This window comes from Moschus berezovskii, chromosome 4 (assembly GCF_049115385.1).
Source record: "Moschus berezovskii isolate FMDL1 chromosome 4, NW_MosBer_1.0, whole genome shotgun sequence".
In the NCBI taxonomy this organism is placed as follows: Eukaryota; Metazoa; Chordata; class Mammalia; order Artiodactyla; family Moschidae; genus Moschus; species Moschus berezovskii.
The window spans coordinates 2,240,075-2,262,937 of record NC_142463.1 but is presented as its reverse complement, the minus strand read 5'-3'; the positions used below and the strand labels follow the sequence as shown (position 1 = coordinate 2,262,937).

At 48.5% G+C, this 22,863-nt stretch overlaps 1 long non-coding RNA gene across 2 annotated transcripts; it reads right to left on the bottom strand.

Annotated features, from left to right (window-relative positions):
* Positions 1 to 10,154: 10,154 nt before the first annotated feature.
* Positions 10,155 to 22,615, bottom strand: LOC129540907 (uncharacterized). 2 transcript variants are annotated; one of them, XR_008682729.2, is made up of 5 exons: positions 22,514 to 22,615; positions 21,367 to 21,500; positions 14,940 to 15,035; positions 11,265 to 12,521; positions 10,155 to 10,271 (listed from the first exon to the last, which is right to left on the bottom strand). It is a non-coding gene; the product is annotated as an uncharacterized LOC129540907 (long non-coding RNA). The 2 variants fall into 2 exon arrangements; XR_008682728.2 differs by lacking the exon at positions 10,155 to 10,271 and having other exon boundaries at positions 10,739 to 12,521.
* Positions 22,616 to 22,863: the final 248 nt, after the last annotated feature.

Below are 22,863 nucleotides of genomic sequence, written 5' to 3'. Positions count from 1 at the left end.
GTGCGTGCTCAGTCGTGTCCCACTCTTTACGACCCCATGGACTGCAGCCTGCCAGGCTCCTCTGTCCATGGAATTTCCCAGGCAAGAGTACTGGCATGGGTAGCCATTTCCTCCCCCAGGGTTTCTTCCCAACCCTGAGACTGAACCTGCATCTTCTGCATTAGCAAGCAGATTCTTAGGCATATGGCATACAACATAAGACTCTGATAAATCCTATAGCAAAGACATCTCTGGGACTTTGTTCAGTCTAGTATTTTGCCAACCAGTGTGATCCTGGCACCATTTTCAAATACTACTTATGAGTCTCCCACTAAACTAGAGATTCATGGAACCAGGGAGACTAGTTCATCCCAGGACTTGGCCCAGGACCTGCTGATTTTAGCAGGAAAATCTCTGTGTCCTAGAAACACCTGAGCCCAGGCAAACCAGGATGGTTGGTCAGCCTACACGGAACCCTCTTTGGGAAAAATGCTCTGACAAATTATTTCCGCAGCACATTCCATTTGATTCTTCCTTCCCCATTGGACACATAAATAAATAAATAACAGGACAGAAATGCAGGAGGACAGCTCTGGACTACTGAGCGAAGCTGGAAGCCCCTAGATTCAGGGGGAAGGAGTGGGATGGGAGGAGAGGTGGGATGGGCTGGTCACCCATTATCATCAGGAAGGGAGCGCCCCCTCCCCAGGGGAGATATGGGCGTCTCTCAGAAGCCTCCTCAGTGACCCTGTGCAGACGCTGAGAGATTCCTGGATCCTTCAAAGGCCAAATAATTCAAGGCTTATATTTCATTTGGGACTTCACAGTTATTTATTGGAAAAACATCTCTTCTAGGAGGGGAGGAAGAGAACACTCTCTTCCCTCCTCCTCCTCCCCTCCTCCTGGCAGCTTGGCCAGGAACTGCATTCCATCCCATCCCAGGTCCCCGGGGCCCATCATCATGGCTGAGGAGGCAGCCTTCTGTCCCTGGGTCATGTCATGGAAGAATCACCTGTCCCTCTCACAGACCCTGTCAAGGATGCCTTTGACCTGTGCTCCATCCAGCAGGAAAGGGCTGTGAGAAAATAATTTTTTTTCTATTAGACATGCTGACCTATTTTTCAAACTTCACATTTATTGCACTCACAGCATAAGAATAAGATGGAAAAACATCTAATTTAAAAACACCCACAGTTCTCTCCACCCTAACAAATTGTGTTCATTTTTCTCTTGCCTTCTGGCCATTGTGCATGCACATATATAATTGTTCCAGAGTTATAAATATGGTGCAATTAGGAGTTTGTCCTTTTTTTAAATAAAGACATTCTTAAAAGTCCTCCATCTTACTTTGTCTTGATAATTGCTTCAGAAGATGGGACACATCATTCTATCTGCTGAGGAAATGCAGGGCCATTCACCCACCCTTTCTCTTAATTCAGGCTTTGAGATTGACTCTAGTTTCTCACTTTATGACTCGGGTTGCAATGGCCGTCATTGCACATCGAGGCTTTCCTGTGTCCCGATTATTTACTGGCATCAGCATCTAACAGTGAAATTTGGATCTGCTTTCCTATAGCATTGCAGGTTCCTTTGAACACCCCAAAGACAGAAAGGCACTATTTATTATTGTGTCTGGGTGCAAGAGGACATCACACAGATTTTGTTTTTGTTCTTATAAACACAGATGACTACATAAGCCATACATAAAATTAAGAATAATTGCAGGGTGATGTCAATGGGAACATCAGAGCAAGGACCTCTGAAAATCTTTCTGTGCAATCTATGAGAACACTGGCAAATTTGTCAAAAATCAATTTTTTCAGAGCTCTGGAAATTAATCAAAGATGTGCAGCAATCTAGGGGACATTTATTCAAGAAAATGGGTGCAGCTCAGTAAGAACAGAGATTTGGTGGTGTTTTCAGTTGCCCCGTTCCTATCTTCTTCACCCCAGCTCTGTGGTAACCTTGAGAGTCAACAGTCCCACCGTCCAGTGAAAACTGGCAACTTGGCAGCCACTGCAGGTGGCAAAACTGAGCTGGAACTCTTCCAGGGCCCCATTCTCTGAGAATTGTCATCACTCAGCCTGTTTGCTCCAGTTTCCCAGAAAATGGCAATTATTTATCATCACTACAGCCTGAGGTGCTGATAACCATTAGGGCAAACAATAAGATGACCAAAAATATTAAAAGTAAAGACTAGAGAAAAAGAGTTGTTCAGAATGGGGTTTTGAGAAACTCTGACATGTTCTTGGGAATCTGGACATCCACGTGAGTGTGCAGGGCTGTGTGCACACTCAGACCCTGGCACATGCCCAAGAGAGACCTGATAAGGACTTAGGTCTCACCCGTGGCTGGACTGAGGCTCTGTGCAAGCAGGGAGTGAAGTCTTATGCAGAGTTGTAGCCTGTTTGCCTGAGAATTGAAGGACTGCCCCTAAAACACAGACAGAGTCCATTGGAGAAGGCTGTGAGACTTGTTGGTTCCAGGAATTTGAGAAACTTTCTGTCTAATCACAAGCTGCCCTCTAAGCTAACTGAATACAGACTTTGGTGTTCACACATGATAAACAAAATAGAATTCACTCAGAAGAATCAATAAATAGGCAAATAGCAACACAAATCCTGAGGAGAACTTGATTTCCAGAGCTGCCATATTATATTAGTCAAAACTTCAGTTTAAAAAAAAAAAAGTATAAAGCGAGTAAATAAATAAGTATGATGAAGACAGAGGAGTAAAAGCAGTTGATAGAAATTGTCCCCGAGGAAGCCCAGATGTTGGATTTACTAGACAAAAGCTTTGTCAGCTGTTTTAAATGTGTTTAAAGAACTAAAGGAAACTTAAGAACTAAAAGAAAGTATGGAACTTTGTCTCACCAAATACAGGAGACCAATGAAGAGCTCAGATTATTTTAAAAGAAGGAGCACCGCATAAAAATTATGAAGTCCAAAAGCACAACAGCTGAAGAACTTCACGAGAGGAGCACAGCAGTGCATGCAGGCTACAAGCAGAGAGAGCAAACAAGCTGGGAGAGGGGTCAACAAAGGTTTTCCAGTCTGGGGACAGAAAGAAAAAGGTATGAAGAAAAATGAACAGAGCCTCAGAGACCTACGTGGCATCATCAAGCATAACATTTACTTAAAGGCAGTCCCAGGAAGGAAGGAGGAAAAAAGGGGCAGAAAGAATGTTTGAAAAACAACATGCATAACTTCTTAACTTGATGACAACCCTCAGTCCACACTTCCAAGAGGCTTAATTAACTAGAAGTAGATTGGAATAAAAAAGGTCCACAGATAGACTCATCATAATCTAAATCTCAAAGCCAAAGATAAAGAGAAATCTTGAAAGCAGTCCTAAAGAATCAATTCATCATGTGTATGGGCTCCTCAACAAGACTGACAGCTAATTTCACATCAAATACCATCGAAGTCAGAAGGTATTTGGATGACACACTCAATGTGACGAAAGGAAAAGACTGTCAACCAAGAATTCTATATCCAGCAAAACTGTCTTCAAAAAATGAGAAAAAATTGAGACATTCCTAGATAGAAAAAAATTAAGAGAATTTGTCATTGATATAACTGCCCTACAAGAAACACTAAAGGAAATTCTTCAGGTTAAAATTAATGGGGCAAAACACAGTATCCAAAATTGACATGAAAAATAAAGAACACTCATAAAGGCAATTACATCAATAAATATAAAAGGTGGTATGCGTGTATCTTGGAACTGGTTTATTTTTTCTATCTGATCTTAAAAATATGCAACAGCATACAACAATAACAATAAACTGAGTTACTGTGTAAATAGGTAGTTTGTATGAGGATTGTATAGCACAAAGAACAAGAAAGCCATGGTTCTACACAAGAGCAAAGTGTTGTCTACTATTAAAATTAAGCTTGTAGTAATCAGAACTGCATTGCTGTACATCAAGATGTTCACTGTAATCCTCAGGGCAACCACTAATAAAATACCTGAAAAATATATGGAAAAAGAAATGACAAGAGAATTAAAACACTACATGGAAAAACACCTCTTACTGCACGAAAGAGGGCAGAAATGGAGAAACCAAACAGACAGCAGAGGCATAGAGAAGGGTGCCAGCAGAGGTCAGGGGACGAGAGTAGCCACTGCAGCAAGCGGCACTGGGACAGCTGGATGGCCACACACAGAAGAGTAAAACCGCACCCCTACCTCGCACCACAGACAAAAAGTTAACTAACAACGCGAGTTAAAAAGCTAACTGGAAAACCCAAATGTAAGAGCTAAAACTATAAAACACGTAGAAGAAAATATACCTGCAAACCCTCCTGACTTTGCATTAGGCAATGGTTTCTCAGCTATGACGCCAAAAGCACAGACAGCTAAAGAAAATAATAGATAAACTGAACTCATCAAACTGTAAAACTTCTGCAATCTAAAGCACACTATTAATAAAGTTTAAAACCCCACACAACAGAAGAAAATATTACCAAGTCATCTATCTGATAAAGGACCAGTATCTAGACTATATAAGTGATTTTTACTACTCAACAATAAAAATACAAATTATCCAATTATAAATAGTTAACAGATCTGAATAAACATTTCTCCAAAGAAGGTATATATATGGGCAATAAGCATGTGAAAAGATGTGCAACATCATAAGTTACTCAGAAAATGCAATTAAAATCACAGTGAGATGTCATATCTACTAAGGTATCTATGTGCTGTGATTCAAGGGGTCGCAAAGAGTTGGACTAAACTGAACTGAACTGAAGGTATCCATATCAAAACGATGGACAATAGCAAATATTGATAAGGATGTGAAGAAATCAGAACCTTCATATTGTGCTGGTGGGAATGATGCAGGGACTTTGAAAAACAGTTGAAATATTAAACATACAGTTACCACATGACTCGGACAAACTTCACTCAGGTGTATACCGAAGAGAAATGAAAACGTGTACTTATAGAAACTTGCACATATATGCTCACGGTGTTGCTATTCAGTCACTAAGTCATGGCTGACTCTTGGTGACCTCATGGACTGCAGCACGCCGTCTTCCTTGTCCTCCACCATCTCCTGGAGCTTGCTCAAACTCATGTCCTTTGAGTTGGTGATGCCATCCAACCATCTCATCCTCTGTCGTCCCCTTCTCCTCCCTCCATATTTCCGATCTCAGGGTCTTCTCCAGAGAGACAGCTCTTCAAATTAGGTGGACTGGATAACGTATTGGAGCTTCAGCTTCAACATCAGTCCTTCCAAGGAATATTCAGGGTTTATTTCCTTTAGGATTGACTGGCTTGATCTCCTTGCTATCCGAGGGACTTTCAAGAGTCTTCTCCAGTACCATACTTCAAAAGCATCAATTCTTGAGCACTGAATTCGCCTGCAACACAGGAGACCCCAGATCGATTCCTGGGTCAGGAAGATCTGCTGGAGAAGGGATAGGCTATCCTCTCCAGTTTTCTTGGGCTTCCCTGGTGCCTCAGCTGGTAAAGAATCTGCCTTCAGTGTGGGAGATCTGGGTTTGATCCCTGGGATAGGAGGATCCCCTGGAGGAGCAAAAGGCTACCCACTCCAGTATTCTGACCTGGAGAATTTCATGGACTGCACAGTCCATGGGGTTGCAAAGAGTCAGACACAACTGAGCGAATTTTACTTTCACTTTCAGCCTTATTTATGGTCCAACTCTCACATCAGTACATGACTACTGGAAAAACCATAGCTTTGACTGTATGGTCCTTTGTTGGCAAAGAGATGGCTCTGCTTCTTAATACACTGTCTAGGTATGTCATAGCTTTTCTTCCAAGGAGTGAGTGTCTTTTAATTGCATGACTGCAGTCACCATTTGCAGAGATTTTGGAGCCTAAGGAAACGGAGCCCAGTGTTCAGAGCAGTATTGTTCATAACAGTCAAAGAGTACAAACAACCCAATTTCCTATCAACTGATGAACAGAAATATAAAATGTGGTCTATTCAAATAACAGGATATTCTGCTAGGCTTTCTGCTGCCATCACCGGTGGTGGTTTAGTCGCTAAGTCGTGTCTGACTCTTGCAATCCCATGGACTGTAGCAACAGGATATTATTCAGCCTTAAAAAGAATGAAGTAAAAACAGATACATGCTACCACATGGATAAGCCTTGAAAACCATACACAAAATTAAATAAGCCAGACATAGCAGGCCACAGATTGTGATGCTATGCATATGAAACACCCAGAATAGAAACATCCACAGAGGCAGAAATTAGATTAATGATTACCAGGGGCTGGGGCAGGGGGAAGGCGAGTGGACTAACAGGCATGAGGTTTCCCTGCAGTCTTGGAAATGTTCTGGAACTAGGTAGGGGTGATGGCTGTACAACTTTCTGAATATGTTAAAACCCCACAGAACTTTGCAATCAGTGACTGAACATGTTATGTAACAGTATGATCTCATATGGGTAGAAAATGCATCTGTGCGTTATACATGCTTAGAAAAAAATGTGAAAGGATATGTAATAAACTGCTAATGGGCAACTTCTAGGTTAGGGGAATATGAGGTTTCCATTCATTTATGTTTGCTTTCTAATTTTCTACAATAAGAATATACTGCTTTTATTTTAAAAAGAGAGAGATTAGTTCAAATAAAAAACAAATGTAATTGCAAAAAAATTGCAAAGCTAATTCCTATGTAACCAAAACAATAGAGCATCGTCAGCCCCCCCGAAGCCCTTTTAATTCCAACCTTCTTAGGGTGGCCACTGTCCTGACTTTTGCAAAGACCAGCCCTTGCGTTTCTGGTTATCCCTGAACATGCACAGTTTAGCCTGGTTTTGAGCTATGTATTCACGGAATGGTACCTCAGGTACTTGGTGCTCGCCCCTTTAGCTCATCGTGTTTCTGAGTTCCTCTGCGTCGTTGCAGGTCACTGCAGTTCACTGAGTTCTTCACACATTGAATAAATAGGTCACAGTTTACACCACAGTTTGCTTATCTGTCCTGGATATGCTGAAGGACATTTGGGGTATCTGTGAGTACTGCTGTGAAGATTCTGGAACTTCCTCTTAGTACCCTGGGGCACATGTTTCTCTGGGGCACATGAAGTGCAAAGCAGTTCCCGGAGATGTATAGCCTCGATCTCACTAGAAAATGCTACTATTTCAGAAGTGGCTGAAACTGTGCACTCCCTCAGCCCCATGTGAGAGCTCCTAGTGACCCACACCCTCAGTGACACCCGGCACTACCTTACTTGTTTATTTCTGTCTGTCTGGTGGGCGTGTGATGGCGTCTCACTGTGCTTTAGCTCGGATTTCTCTGGCCACTGAGGGAGTGGGGCACATTCCCATTCATTCATTGGCATTTGAATGTCTTCCTGTACGAAGTGCCTCTTAAGGATTTTGCCCATTTTTGTCTCATGGGTTTTCCGGGTTTTACTATTAATGCTTCATAGAAATTCTTTGTGTGGCCTAGGTATGAGCCCCTTGGAAACTATGTGTGTGGCTCCTAGGCACACATCTGAAGAAAACTCAAATTCAAAAAGACGCTGCACCCCAATGTTCATTGCAGCACTAGTTACAGTGGCCAAGACATGGAAGAAAACAAACTGTTCTGACTGGCACATGGGTAAAGAAGATGCGGTGTGTGTGTGTACACACATGTATGTGTGTGTGTAGACACAATGGAATACTTCTCAGCCATAAAAAGAGAACGAGATAACACCATTTGCAGCAACATGGGTGGATTTACGTTATCACACCAAGTGAAGTCAGACAAAGGCAAATATCACACAGTATTTGTACGTGACATTTGAACAGAAGTGACACAAGTGAACTTATCTACAAGGCAGAGATAGACTCCCGGACACAGAGAAAAACTGATGGCCACCAAGGGGAAAGGAGATTCGGGGTTAGATTCGGGATTCGGGGTTGACAGGTGCACGCTGCTGCACGTCAAATATTAACAGGCAACCAGCAAGGACCTACTGTAAAGCACAGGGAGCTATTCAACATCTGATAAGGACCTGTAATGTAAAATAATCTGGAAAAGGGTAAGCAGATAGATATGCATAACTGGATCACCTTGCTGTGCATCTGGAACATAACCCAAGTATACTTCAATTAAAAACTTCTGTGTGTGGTACAGGCTTCTGGCCTTTCTTTTCATTCCCTCTGTAACACCTTATGATCAAGTAGAAGGTCCTACACTTATTATAGAGCAATCTAACTATCTTTATGGTTAATGGTTAATAACTATAATATAATAATAATGGATAATAACTATCTTTATCCTTAATGGTTAATTCTTTCTCTGTCTTACTCCAAGGTCATAATGTCACTATCATCCTCTGAAAATTTTATACCTTGTCTTGTGAATGTGTGTATTTACATATGTTTTTATAAAAGAGATTTATTATAAGGAATTGGATCATGTAACTGTAGAGGCTGACTAGTCCCTAGATCTGCAAGGGAGTTGGCAAGCTAGAGACCCAGGAGAGGCAAAGATGCAAGTCCTCCCCCAAAGGCCAGTAGATTCAAGTCCCAGGAAAAGCCAAAAGTATGGAGAAAACTGTTATTAATACCATGTCCAAACTTATACAGCTTGCCACACAATGGGCCAATAAATCGAGAGATGTTTTTTTGGGGGGGCAAGGAATAATGACTTTATTCAGAAAGCAAGCAGATCAAAAAGATGGCAGACTAGTGTCCCAAAGAACCATCTTACCCAAGTTAGACTTCAGACTTCTTTTATATTAAAAGGAGGGGGGAGGAGTATGGTTGGTAGTTACAAATTTTTTGGTATTGGAATCCTTTGTCCTTGCAGCTGTCCATGTAGGTCAGGTCATGATGTTCCTGTAAACCTCCAATGGGACAAATGCTATTTTCTGTTCTGCAATTTTTTATCTCTATATGAATGGGAAAGTGTTATGCTTTTAAAGGTCAGAAACTTGGGACTGGGTTTTCCTCTTTATTTCAAGCTATAGGCAACATTGTTAACACACCAAAAGCAGTTAAAGGTTAAAGTAAAAGAAACAGATCTAATATGAATTTAGATTTATTATTCCCTATTTCAAAAATGATGCTCCAGTTTGCAAACAGTCAAGCAAGAGAAATTCCATCTTTTTGGGAGAGGCTCATTCAATTTTTTCCTCCTATTAGTGTCTTCAACTGATTGGATAAGGCCCACCCACTTTAAGGGACTGCAATCTGCTTTACTTAGTCTGCTGGTTTAAATGTTTAGCTCACTGAAAACACTCTCACAGAAACACCCGAAATAATGTCTGATCAAATATCTGGGGACACCATAGCCTAGTCAAGTTGGCACAAAGTTAAACAGGGGAGTCATTTTAGTGCAGTTATTTCCTGACCCGTCAATTCTGCTCTTAGATGAGCCCCCAAAATTTTGCTATTTTTAGTAAATGTGTCCTCCAGTTTCCTCAGAGAACTTCCTCCTGTGGAAATAAACAAAGGCCACCCAAGTGAAAAAGTAAAGTCTGGCTTGAACCAGAGAGTCAGCCAATGCCACCAGTGTTTGGTGGAGACTCAGGGCAGGCAGAGGACTGGGGGGCTTTGTGGTGGGCAGAGGGACAGCTCCGGAGCACCCTGCTCAGAGGCTGGGGCCCCACGGAAGCCGGGGGTGGACCATCCCTGTCATTGGCTGAGGTGCATAGCTGGCTTTCTCTGGTTGGTCGTGATTTTGAAGCAGGGGCAAACATTAGGGAAGCTGTCAGTTACTAATCCCATCCTGGTCATTTGGGGCCAATTGTTACAGGCGTGGATGTTTCACTTTCTGAATTGTCTCTAGAGACAGAGGTCTGCCTTCCTGAAATAATTGTGGGCAGCAACTGGCTTCCTGGGATGGCTGCTTCAGAGAAAGGGTCAGTTTCCTGGGCTGGTTGCTGCAAGTCGTGAGTCAGAGTTCTCTTTTCCTATATGGATGGCCAAGCTATCGCCTGCTTGTACAATCAGCCTGTCGCTTCTTAGCAGGTAACGGAAGACAGCACGAAGCCCACTTGGCGTTCAGCTTGGTTCATGTGTTTTTAGCTATAAAATCAAGTTAGGGCCAGGCATCTGACTCAGAGATGGGGAAGATAATTACTAAATGATCCAAATTCATTTAAATGTTTTTCACATGATTTCCAAGAAATGGTCTGAGTGATTTGAAGATAGGCTCTTTGTTTAGTGAAATATTTCAAAATAATACAGATTGAAGTTTGAGGAAGTCAGATATTCAAGGTCTCTCTCTTAACTGAAGTAAGCTGCAGTGTGGTAAATCTCCATCCTGACTCCAGCATTCACTTCTGTGGAGAAGGGAGGGGAAGCTGCTTTTCCTAAAAACAAAAGTGCAGAAATCCCTGAGACTGGTACAATTCAGGTAAATGAGTATGTACTTAACTATGACTTTAAAATACATATTTCAATTTGTGCAAACATCTTCTGTTCTTTTCTAAACATCACACAGCATTTTTCTACAAATCTGGATTGAGCTCATTCACTTTAGCTTTCATCCAACTTTCCTGGAGTCTATCGGCCCAGAGAAGGCCGTTCTAGGATTCTTCAGAGGTCCCTCCAGAGCAGTAATCAGGGGTAAGTGTAATTAGAGAGTGGGGCACCCAGAGAGGGCACCTTCGCCCCGTCTCATGGCAAATAAACACAGTCCCAGCTGATCACGTCTGCGTGGCAGTTGCTTGGGAGTCACTTCTGCGTGTGTGAGTTTAAGAAGGTGTCCGTTCAGAGATGTGACATCGCATCTGGAGTGCTCAGTGTTTCCAAGGCCAAGTTTATTAATTCAGCACCTCACAAAGTCAGCTACCTTCACACAGGAAAGAAACGGAGCCAGTGTCTGAGCCTCTGCCTCCCCAGACCCAGGCATTTCAAGTGGGGCAGGCCCCGTGAGAAACAGACAGATGGAAGCTCTCCGTGTAGAAACCAAGCAGGGATGGGGGTCAGCTGGGCAGCCTGTCCATGACCTTCGGGCACGAGTCCCCACCTGGAGTCTGGGCCCAGAAGTCCCACGGGCCAGGGCAGCCCTGGGCTTGGTGCTCCCAGCCCACGTGGTTCCTGGGGGAGGGTCTTCCCTGTGGGAGCCAGCCCTAGGGCTTCTCTGCCTTACCCACCAAACGCAGGGACACTGGGGCCTGTTCCCAAAGGGCGCCCTGGGGCCCACCCAGGGCTGGGCTCCCGGAGAACTGATGCTCCAAAAAGTATTGTGCTTTTTCCTGATGCTGCTTCAGGGACCATGCGGCTGTTGTCAGATATGAACTTCCTGATTTAATTCTCCTCTCCCATATCCACCAGGTGTTACAGTCCAGGGGCCCACACACCTGTGTGTTTCTGGAAGAGAGCGGCCCTCCTCAGCATGTCGTGTGGGTCGTCATCTGACGTCGCCTGAGTCCCACAGGGAGGCAGGTGGGGGTCCAGAGGCTGGCGTCCCCTGGGAGAGCAGCGAAAGGGCCCCTCCTCCCACGTGTGCTCTCCAACCTGCGTGCAGGGGCGGGGGCCTTAAGCACTACTAGGGAACCTGCAGGGGCTCCCATGGGCACAGTCTGGGTGGAGGGGAGGGGGTCAGGGTGCCCCGCCCAGGGTGTGGGGAAGGCTGCCTGCCCCAGGGCCTCGATGGAACGCCAGCCCAAAGGGGGCCGTCCGGGACAACATTCCCAGGAGGCTTGTAGGACCCAGGACACAGTCCACAGCCTGGCATGTGGGACCCCCTAAAATGCCAGTGCCCCCCGGCCCTTCCCGCTGTCCCTCCTTCACTCCCCTCTTCCATTACCGCCACCTGCCTGTTTCTCCCACCCTGTCCCATCTCACCCCCTGGGGCCCTTCCCCCCATAAAAACAGCGGGTGGGAGGGTTGGCGGTGGCGGGGCTGCAGGAGCCTGGCGGTGCTCTGCCTGCCCGGTTGGCAGGAGGTATGGGAGGGGTAGTTGAGGTGGCCCACCAGGGTCGTCCTCAGCTGGCCTCTCCTGATACAAGGCGCTCCCACCCGGGGTGGTGGTCTGGCAGAGCCCTGGCCCAGGTGGACTTCATGGCGGGTCCAGACTCGGAGGTACACGTGTATCTGAGTGTACAGATGGGCTCAGGTAACCCCCAAAGCCCCCAGTTAAAAACGGCCTCGGGTAATTTAGGGAGAAACGCTTGCAGTGGCCGAGATGCATTCCCTGGGGAGTGCACTGGGCGGGTCAGGGAGATGGGCGGGGCCTCAGGTGGGCGGGGTGACGGCATGGGGACCTGGGGAGGGGCCTGAAAGGGCACAGGAGGCAACCATACACGCAGGGCACCAGACCCCAACAGGGGTGTTTCCAGGGGTCTTTCCAGGGGTCTCCCCCAGAGGCCCTTTTGGACGCCGGTGCCGCGAGGTCAGCAGGACTGGCTCCACGTTTGTCCTTCTGGGCTGGAAGCCGACGGCTCTGTTACCTCTGCCCCACGCCCTGCTCCTCCCTGACGCCTCGGTCCCAGGTCCAGATGAGGTTCAGAATCTAGCTGGGTGGAGGTGGGCACAACCCTGAGAAACCCTCTGGCCCCTCCTCGAGCTGCAGGCTGGCACCTGAGCCATCTTCCAGGTGTACCCAGGCCCATCACCTGTGTGGGACCAGAAAGAGGGAGGCAGGCTATTTGTGATGCCCCAGAGGTCTGCACCTCCCCCTTTCGCCCCCACTGGAATTTAGAGGCAGAGCTTTGACCACCTTTGGGGAGTCTCTGCCTGGCCACCTCGGGCCCTCATCTGTCTGAATTCGGGGGTGGAGCTGGGGGCAAGCAGGGGCCACACAGCAGCTGATCTCTGAGAGACCTGGCACCCCTCTGATCCTGTGAACTGGGTCTGCTTTATGTGCAAGGAGACCCCAAAGATCACCCAGCAACCAGGCCGCCCCACCATCTTATATGGTCCCCAACATCAGGAGGGCCGCCTGAGTGCTGGGCGAGGCCGGGTGCTGTGGAAGCACAATTTGCAAACGTAAAGTAGAATGTGAGGCTGATTCCTTAGCCCGCTGCATGGAGAGGGTCAAAACAAAGCAAAAACCCCAAACAGAATAGATTTCGCAACTGCAGGAGGAAGCAGCTTGGTAAGTGCCCAACGAGAGGCTAATTAAAGACTTCAACTGGAGCTTTGCAAATGAATTATTTACAATTCTTCAGAGGGAAATGATTATAATAATAACCTTTGCAATTCCAAAATTAAGCTTATTATGCTTTTTCCTCTGCTCCAGAAATTCTCTGAGGTCTGTCATCAAGCAGAAAGCGAGGCATGAGGCCAGTCCTCTCCCCCCGGGGTGGGTGGGTGGAGGGAATGGCACCCCATGGGCCCCTGCTGGGCTGGCCCCCAGTATGGACCAGCGATGCCAGGTGTTTAAAAGGGAAAGCTGTGGAGTTGTCCTTTATGCCTCCCCCCACCACCCTGTTCCCTCGGATTTAAGGATGCTCTGTTCGCTCAGTCAGGACTCCAAGAGTTGCAGAGGCTCAAAGAAACCAAAGCCTCTGCTCCCATCAGAGGCAGACCCTGGGGTTGCCAGATTTACAACAAAGTAAGCGACACAGCTGTAACGAAACTAACCAAAATGAAGGTCAACTGACCGCGTCTTCCTTGCCCGCACCGGCGGCCGTCCGATTGGAAATTAAGGGTCTGTTTCTTTACGATGCGAGGCTGCAGACTTGTGGCATGAAAGGGGTGGGGACCACTGGCTGATTGGACCCTCCGGGGGTGCAGAGCCCGCGCTGGTCCCCAGAGGGTAGCCTTGCCCTCCCTCAGCCGTGATAAGCTGCTTCCCAGCACCCTGCGGGTCCTGCAAACAGGTCTGTCCCTCATTTCCAGCCTCATCTCCAACGTCAGCCCACTTGCACATGGGGCTGCTCTGGGGCAGGCCTCAGGCTGCCAGTATCAGAATCTGGTATACCCGGCATCAGCCTGGGGCCGCCATCAGAGCCCGAGAACCCGCAAGGGCACAGAGGCTTTAGGCTGGAAGTACCCGGGCTCTGTTGGAGAAGGCGATGGCACCCCACTCCAGTACTCGTGACTGGAGAATCCCAGGAACGGGAGAGCCTGGTGGGCTGCAGTCCATGGGTTTGCAAGAGTCGGACACAACTGAGTGACTTCACTTTCACTTTTCACTTTCAGGCATTGGGGAAGGAAATGGCAACCCACTCCAGTGTTCCTGCCTGGAGAATCCCAGGGACGGGGGAGCCTGGTGGGCCACCGTCTATGGGGTTGCACAGAGTCGGACACGACTGAAGCGATTTAGCAGCAGCAGCAGCATCCGGGCTCTGTGGCCAGTTCAAGCCAGAAAACCTGATGGTCCTGTGACGGGCCTTACTGCGATCCCCACCACGGCCATGCATCCAGACTCCAGGGCAGTGAGATGCTGCTGTGGACGCAGATGGCCCCAGCCTGTCCCAGGTCACACAGATGGCCAGGGGTGCAGGGGAGGTGGGCACAGCACAGCCCCAGGGAAGCTGCAGCCAGCCAGCTGCCCAGGAGTGCCGCCTCCAGGGTTACTCCAGGCCCAGCGCTCCTCCGCTCTTCTGGGTCTTTCTCCCCCTTTCCCTGGGAATGCGCACCACCCAAGGTCCCTCTTCAGCCTTAGGCTGGCTCGCACAGCCTGCTGTCCCCAGCCACGCTCCCCAGAGATGGACCGAGGGTTGACCTCAGCCTTCCCCTGTCTTGCTACCCTCTGCCCTCTGCCGTAGTGGAGCCCCGCGCGTGTGGACTCTGACTTTGGGGCTATTTCTCTGGCTCTCGCCATCCACTCCGCCTGTCACCCTGGCGCTGCCCCACCCACCTGAGAGGGAAGGACTGCCCTCCCCTGATGGCGGGGCCTCCGTCTCTGCAACAGTGCTCCCTGGCAGTGGCTGCACTCCTGTTTAGTCGCTCAGTCGTGTCTAACTCTGCGACCCCAGGGACTGTAGCCCGCCAGGCTCCTCTCTCCATGGGATTTTCCAGGCACGAATACAGGAGTGGGTTTTCATTTCCTCCTCCAGGAGATCTTCCCAATCCCAGGATCAAACCTGTATCTCCTGCACTTCCTGCATTGGCAGGCAGATTCTTTACCACTGAGCCACCTGGGAAGCCGGATGACCATGATACATGGAAGTTATGTCCTCCTGTGGAGAGAAATGGAGAGAAAACATGAAGACAGCTGAGTGAAGGTGCTATGGTCTGAACATTTGCTTCCTCCCAGGATGGATATGTTGAAATCCTAACGTCCAGGGCGATGGTGTTAGGAGGTGGGGCCTTTGGGAGGTGATTAGGTCATGAGGGTGAAGCCCTCCTGAATGGGATCGGTGCTCTTATCACAGTGGTCCCCAGAGTTCCCTGGCCCCTTCCAGCGTGAGAGGGCACAGTGAGAGGTTGCTGGCTGGGCGAGGAATCAGGCCCCACCAGAACCTGATTATGCTGGCCCCTTAGTCTCGGACTTCCCAGCCTCCAGGATGGTGAGCGATGAATTCCCGTGGTCTATGAGAATTTGCCTGCAGTGCAGGAGACCGAGGTTTGATCCCTGGATCAGGAAGATTCCCCTGGAGAAGGAAATGACAACCCACTCCAGTATCCATGGAAAATTCCACAGACAGAGGAACTTGGAGGGCTACAGTCCATTGGGTTGCAAGAGTCGGACACGAGTGAGTGACTAAACCACCACGGCCTCCAGCAGCAGCGTTTTGTCACAGCCACCAGAACGGATGAGACGGTGTTTTCCCAACCTGGGGCTGGTGGGTGTTGCTCTCTCACATGTCAACAATGAGCAGCTGGCACAGGTTTATTTTCTGTTTGTTTCTTGGTTTTGTTAGTTTTTTCAGTAGAAACCTCAGGCTTGTCAGAGGATAACCCAGAAAACCAGCATTAACTCCAAAACCGGTAAGGGCAGGAAGAGTGGAAGAAGCTACAGTGGACCCCAGGTCTGCAGGGAAACAGAGCAGGGCACACCAGCGACACTGAACTCTCTGCAGTGAGATGGGCTCCAAATGGCTGGGCACCCATCACTTTCATCATCAAAACTGTGATGCTTTTCAGTAGGAATCTTTCTTTTCAAAGGGAGTACCCACTTCTCCCACCTCTTAAGGGAAGAAGACTAACCAGGATCCTTCCCTCCAAGGACTCAAGGTTGCCAGCATGAAGACAGGCCCTCCGTTGGACTGAGACCCAGCCAGTTCTCAGGGTTCAGTAGATGGGGATTTGCCCAAGACCTCAGGACACGCTGGGCACTGGGAAGCCTGGCTGGGAGCTTCCTGAATCCTTCTCTGTTAATCAGTACCTCAAACTAGAGCTGTGTGTTGAAGTTGGGTAATGAGTACGTGGGGGGTTTGTGATATTCTCTACTTTTATATATTTAGAGTTTTTCATAATAAAAAATGTAATTGTTTTCCTATTTTGTATGCTTCCCTGCTAGCTCAGGTGGTGAAGAATCTGCCTACAATGCAGGAGACCCAGGTTTGATCCCTGAGTTGGGAAGATCCCTTGGAGAAGGGAATGTCAACCCACTCCAATATACTTTCCTAGAGAATTCCATGGACAGAGGAGCCGGATGGCATACAGTTCTTGGGGTCACAAAGAGTCAGACAAGACTGAGCATGTTTTGTATACATTTTCCTGCCTTCTAGGGAAAACCAGGAGGTCAGGCTCCTCAGAAGCCACTTGTTGCTGCTTCAGGCAAACTCGCTTCTTCTCCTCAATCAGGAGGCAGCAACTTGTATATTCACACCTGCGAGCATCTTGCAGGTTCTGGCTGAAGGAGGGGTGGGCTCTTGCTGCCTGGACTTCCTTCTGTCTCCCCAAGGGCCTTTTCTGATTCATTAGCACTCCAGCTGGGTGAGGTGTCCTTAAGCTTCCTTCCTCACTGTAGGAGGGAGGGATGGGGAGGAGGGAGTGAAGTCAGCAGAGATCTAAATGCCCTAAAAAAGGATACATGTGGCTTTCTTTACAAGCGTGGGTGGGGAAATGCTTTCTAGCCATGGCTAAAAATCTAGACTCAATTAGAGAGAGCATGCGATCAAGGCAGAGAGGAGTTTAAAAGATAATCAATGGAGGGAAATGTTTCCAACACATTTCACAGATAATGGCTTAATATTCCTTGACATGGCCCCTGTCAAGAGGTGGCATCTATCTGTCCACCCCCTTGAATCAGGGAGATTCCTGTAACTACTTGGATGAATAGAATATGGCGGAAGTGATGCTGGGCCAGCTCTGGAATATGCCCTAATTGGCTTGGCAGCCTCCACTTCCTCTCTTGGAGGCCTGAACCTCCACGTAAGAAATCTAGGCTCCCATGCTAGAGAGGCAGGCCCCAGACATGTGAGTGATAAAGCCGTCTTAGACATCGAGCCCACATAGAACCCAGCTTCAGCCCTAACCTGGCAGAAGTGACACTGGGCCGGCTCCATCCGTAACTGAAAGCTCACCTGGCAGCTTTCAGCTTCCCGCTGTTGGAGGGCTGAGCTGCTCTGCGAGAGAGGCCAGTGGAGGGTATGCACATGTTCACGCACACCATGGAAGCCGTCTCGAATGAACAGCCCTGTTGAGTGTTTGGATGACACCAACCTCAGCGTCTAGCTGACCATCCACAGGGTGGTCGGAATCACTCAGCTGAACACTGGCAATTCACACGACCATTAGGGGTAATAATAACAAACTGTCAAGCCTCTGTATTTTGGTGGTCTCTTTATATGTGCCTGCATGCTAAGTCGCTTCAGTGTTGTCCGACTGCAACCCAGTGGACAGTAGCCCACCAGGCTCCTCTGTCCATGGCATTCTCCAGGCAAGAATAGTGGACTGCAAGTCCTCCTCCAGGGGATCTTCCCAACCCACGGATTGAACCCACTTCTCTTATGTCTCCTGCATTGAAGGTGGGTTCTTTGCCACTAGCACCACCCGGGAAGCCTGGTCTGTTACACAGCAGTAAATAATCCTAACAGTGACCATGTAGCAGGGAATAGGAATTTATTTAAGTAACTTTGGAAGACAGCCTCAAACAGAAAAGGGTATCTTTGCTGGGTATAAATCTCGAACATTACTCAGTACGTTTATTGTTGAATCGTGTGTATTCTGTTTGTGTAAACAAGTAGTCACACTGATATTGGGGAGAACAGGAGGCAGAAACGTAGAACAGCAGGAGGCGGCGATGAGGTCTGTGGTGCTGGGCTTGCATAGAAGAGTCAGACCAGGATTTTAAAATATCTGTGTTTTCTTCTGTATTGCTGTCTTGGCTCTGTCTATGGAAAGGGCCTAGAAACAGTGATACCTATCAGCAGTGAGCACACTAGGGGTCAGATTTGGTCCTTAAATATCAACCATTCTCCATTGAAAGAAACCAGGTTTCCCTGAGAAAATGGTTGATTCTAGGACTGAAGCAAACAAGATGAGCCTCGAGTGTCTCATTCTGCCCGAAGGTTAAAAAGTGCTCAAGATATGATGAAAGTGGAGTAGGAGGAAGGTGCTCTCAGTGTTGAATCTGACAATTTGAGCAGAAAGACTGTCAACAGCAACGGGCTATAATGCCTGACATTTTTTAAAGCAACAGAGATAGACCGTGTTTCCATATTAATTGTAGAAAGCCAGCAAGAGAAGGAGAATTTCCCTTTTTCAGTAGAATGTGTGTGTGCTCAGTCCCTCAGATGTGCCCGACTGTTTGTAATCCCATGGACTGTAGCCTGCCAGCTTCCTCTGTTCATGGAACTTTCCAGGCAAGAATACTGGGGATCTTCCTGACCCAGGGATTTAACCCGAGTCTGTTGCATCTCCTGCGTCGGCAGGCGCATTCTTTACCACTGTGCCACCTGGGAAGCCTCATATCATAGTAGAATATCAACCAGTAAATGTGGAAGGAATGACAAGAGTTAGGAAATCATCATTTTTCCATCAATATGGCATGGAAAAAATTATTCATGCAAGAATCATCAATGGATGATAAGACCAGTGAGTCAAAGTACATTAGGAAACAGGTTATCCCCAAGTTTCAATGTACCTCCCACAGACTATGAACTGCTAAGGGGAAGGGTCTTTTTAAAGTAGGGAAACCTGGAAATACCCTTTCACTGAGTAAGTGAGGTCCATCATAACCATGGGATGAGGTGACTTCACATGCCTCCTGAAGTGACACGCTGAGGACAAACCAATCCTGTCGTGTCCTTGCCAGGAATGCTAAACATACATTGAATCATAAAGAAAGCCTAGACAAACCCAGGCTGAAGGACATTCCACAAAGTGGTTGATCTACACTCGTCAGAAATATCGGCGTTGGGACTTCCTTGGTGGACTAGTGGTTAAGGCTCTGTGTTTCCACTGCAGGAGGCATCAGTTTGATTCCCGGTCAGGAAACTAAGATCCTGCATATCTCGTGCGGCAGCCAAAAACAGTCAAAGTCATAGGAAATAAAGGACATGTTCACAGCAGCATCACTCACAGCAACCACAAGGTGGAAGCCCCCGGCTGGTCCCACCCAGCTCTCTGCAGTCCTTGGAGGCTGATGGGTGCTTCCAGCTTTAGAAGCATGCCCACGGATCTCAGCTCCTTCCCTCACGGATGAGCACCCTGTGTGTCTGTTTAGAGCTTCACATCCGAGAACTGTGGTGTCTTCTCAGCCCCCAGGGAAGAATAGAACAGTGAGGCTGAATTTCAGAGGAGGAGTCTGCTCAAGCTTGAGACGTCTACCCAGCAGGGCTGACTTTGTACGTTTCTGAAATGCCCAAATCTCCTCCCCACCCCGTCCCTCCAGGTGCAAGATCAGAGGTGGAGTCTGAGCAGAGACCCAGGGTTAGTCTAGGCCAGGAAGGCAGGGAGGCAGCCTGGAAAGGGGAGCGGGGCTCCTGGTGCTGCAAGAGCCTGCCTCCTGCTGGGCCTGGCCAGCTTCAGCCCTTCCAAAGATCTCCAGGCAGCTTAAATGTTGCTGAGGCTTCTATGGGGGCTGCTCAGAAACCACATGGGGAGTGAGGGACCTGGGTCCGTGGGGAGCAGGATGTACCCTTGGGTTTCTTTTCCTGAAAACACGGTAATGGGGAAGAACAAATCCAACTCCACGTTGGAGCTTCCTTTCACTTTAAGCTTGTGCTGTGTTGCATGTGAGTAGTCAAGCTGGTTTTGCACATTTTGTTAAAGAATGTGTCCGGTGTGTGTGTCAGCTGCTCAGTCATGTCTAGCTCTTTGTGATTCCATAGACTGTAGCCTGCCAGGCTCCTCTGTCCATGGGATTCGCCAGGCAAGAGTACTGGAGTGGGTTGCCATTCCCTTCTCCAGGGGATCTTCCCGACCCAGGGACTGAACCCAGGTCTCCTGCATTGTAGGCAGATTTTTTTCCTTCTGAGCCACCGGGGCAGCTCAATGTTGCCTAGAGCCTGAAATATACAGAAGAACCTATTCTCAAGGCTCTGACCTTTAAGAGTATAACTCTCTTCCATTCATAGGGAGATGAAAAGCTTCAGAACAGAGAACAGGAAGGAGACCTGGACTCCATGGGCAGCTGCAAGAACGGAGGATGCCAACACCAAAAGATCTGCGCCATCAACCGCACCCTCCCCTGAAAGTAGAAAAGTGAAGCGAAAGCCACTCAGTCATGTCCGACTCTTCACAACCCCATGGACTAGACAGTCCATGGAATTCTCCAGGCCACAATACTGGGTGGGTAGCCTTTCCCTTCTCCAGGAGATCTTCCCAACCCAGGGATCAAACCCAGGTCTCCCACATTGCAGGCAGATTCTTTACCAGCTGAACCACCAGGGAAGCCCTTTAAGTACAAAAGAAGCCTCAGTCCTAACTCAGGTAAAATAGTCTTTGGGGCATGAAACCACCAACTTTTCTCCTACTGGCTTTCCCAGTACAGTCGCTGTTTCTGCCCAACAGCTCGTCTCCAGATTTACTGGCCTGTCATGCAGCGAGCAGAGTGAGTTTGGACTCAGGAATAGCACCACGCTGGGAAAGCCATCAGCTGAAGACGTGTCCCCTGCTCTGCGGTGCCTGCCCTGTTAGGGTCAGAGAGCCGCACCCTGAGCCCCTCACCCACCCCTGTCCCGTCTGTTCTCAGGAGGCTCAGCACCACCCCCGGGTGCCCTGTTTCAGGGGCTTCTCAGCCACACTCCACCGACAGCATCTTCCTGGCCGTTGGGCTGAATTCCTTTTCAGGATCAAAGGGGGGAACATGTGATGTAAGAATTGAAGATGACAAAGTGCTGGCCCCCAGCAGCTTGCTGGCCACCTTGTAAAAACCATGCCAGCCTCTTGGCAGCCTCGCCAGGGCCCGGAGGCTCAAGGCCACACCACGTTTAATAGTAAAACTTTCTGGACTCGCAGAATGTCGTCTGAGGTCTGGTGTCCGCAGCTAGCTCTTGTGCTCAGCATGCCGAGCAAGGAGGTTTCATAACATCTTTATTGTTTTGGAAAGGACCCGCTTGACCTTTCTATGACCTCAAATTAACACTCAGAGAGATCAAAATCTCTTGAAAATTTTACCTTTCTCCTCCAACCCTGAAACCTCGGTGGGCCTCTCTGCCAAAGCCTGGATCCCACGAAGGCTGGGGTCCCCTGACGGCCCTGTGGGGAAGCACATCCCCCAGATACACCCAGCGCCTTGCCTTTGGAATTCTCTAGGAACACCAAAGAGATTAAAACTTAATCCCGTCCTGGACCCGAAACTGCTGCTCCTGGCTGCAGAAACACAAAGTGAGAGTCGTTAGCAGACGCAGGCGATGTAGGTAAACAAGCGCTGGTGAAATGAAGCCCAGTGGACCCTTCACCGGGGGTGTGGCGCCCACCCACCGCCTCCCCCCAGGACGGCCTGTGACCATTCGGAGGCCCGCTGCAGAGGCGCGGGAAGGGGTTCTCCACGCCTTTAAGTCAAAGGCTGAAACATTTCGCAAACTTTGAGCAATAAAATGGCAAAACCTCCCATGAAGGCAGGAGCCTGGGAGGAGAGGCCAGTTCCATAAAAATTAAGGAAGGAGGTGGGGGCAGCCAGCCCCCTGCGTGCCGGGGTCCCGGCCGCCCACTCTCTTTAACTCCCCCAGAACTGGACTCAGTGTCACGGGGCAGGATGGGGAAGCAGAGCCTGGCCACCCCGGCGGCATGTCCCTGTCCGCATGGAAGAGCCAGGCTCCACGTGCACATGTGTGCTCCCCACCGACCAGGCAAAACCCACCCCCAAACCCCTCTGGGGCCTGCCTATGCTTCCTAAGTTCAGTTCAGTTGCTCTGCCGTGTCTGACTCGTGGCGACCCCATGGACTGCACCATGCCAGGCTTCCCTGTCCATCACCAATTCCTGGAACTTGCTCAAACTCACGTCCACAGAGTCAGTGATGCTTAGTAAAGATGTGGGTTTATGCTTTTAAACTGGGTATTTTAAAATATTAAAATATTATTTATATTTTAATAATATTAAAATATTATTTATATTTTAATAATATTAAAATATTCTAATATTATCTAAGCGTTATACATCCTCTAAGTGCAGTCATTGCTCAAGGGTGAGGAGGAGAATCTGGCGTGGGTTCTGAGAAGAGGGTGCCCAGGAGAGAAATACCCTGACTGTGCGACAGGCAAGCAGGGAAGCAGCGGGCTCGGTGGCCCCAGCTTCGCCACCCCCAGACAGCCCCATCGTACCTGCGTCTGCCCGGTGTCGGCACTCTGAAGGCCCTCAAGCAGGCGGGGAAAGTGTTCTCGTTACAAGAGAAAATGAAGCTGGAAGTTTAAATCTTGATCGAGGTCACGAGCGAAAAGCTGGAGGAACTGGAACAGTCCAGTCGGGCAACTCCAAGCCCGGGCTCCTGCTGCACCTCCGGGGCCTCCAGAAGCCCTGCACACCGACTGGTGTCTGACCGAGAAGCTGGGTGTGGAGTCCCCTGAGTCACTGCACTGGTGTCAGTCCCCCATACCTGCAAAGCAGAAACAGACTCAGAGCGGAGAACAGCCTGGTGCCCGCCACGGGGGAGGGGCTTGGGGGAGGGGAGGAC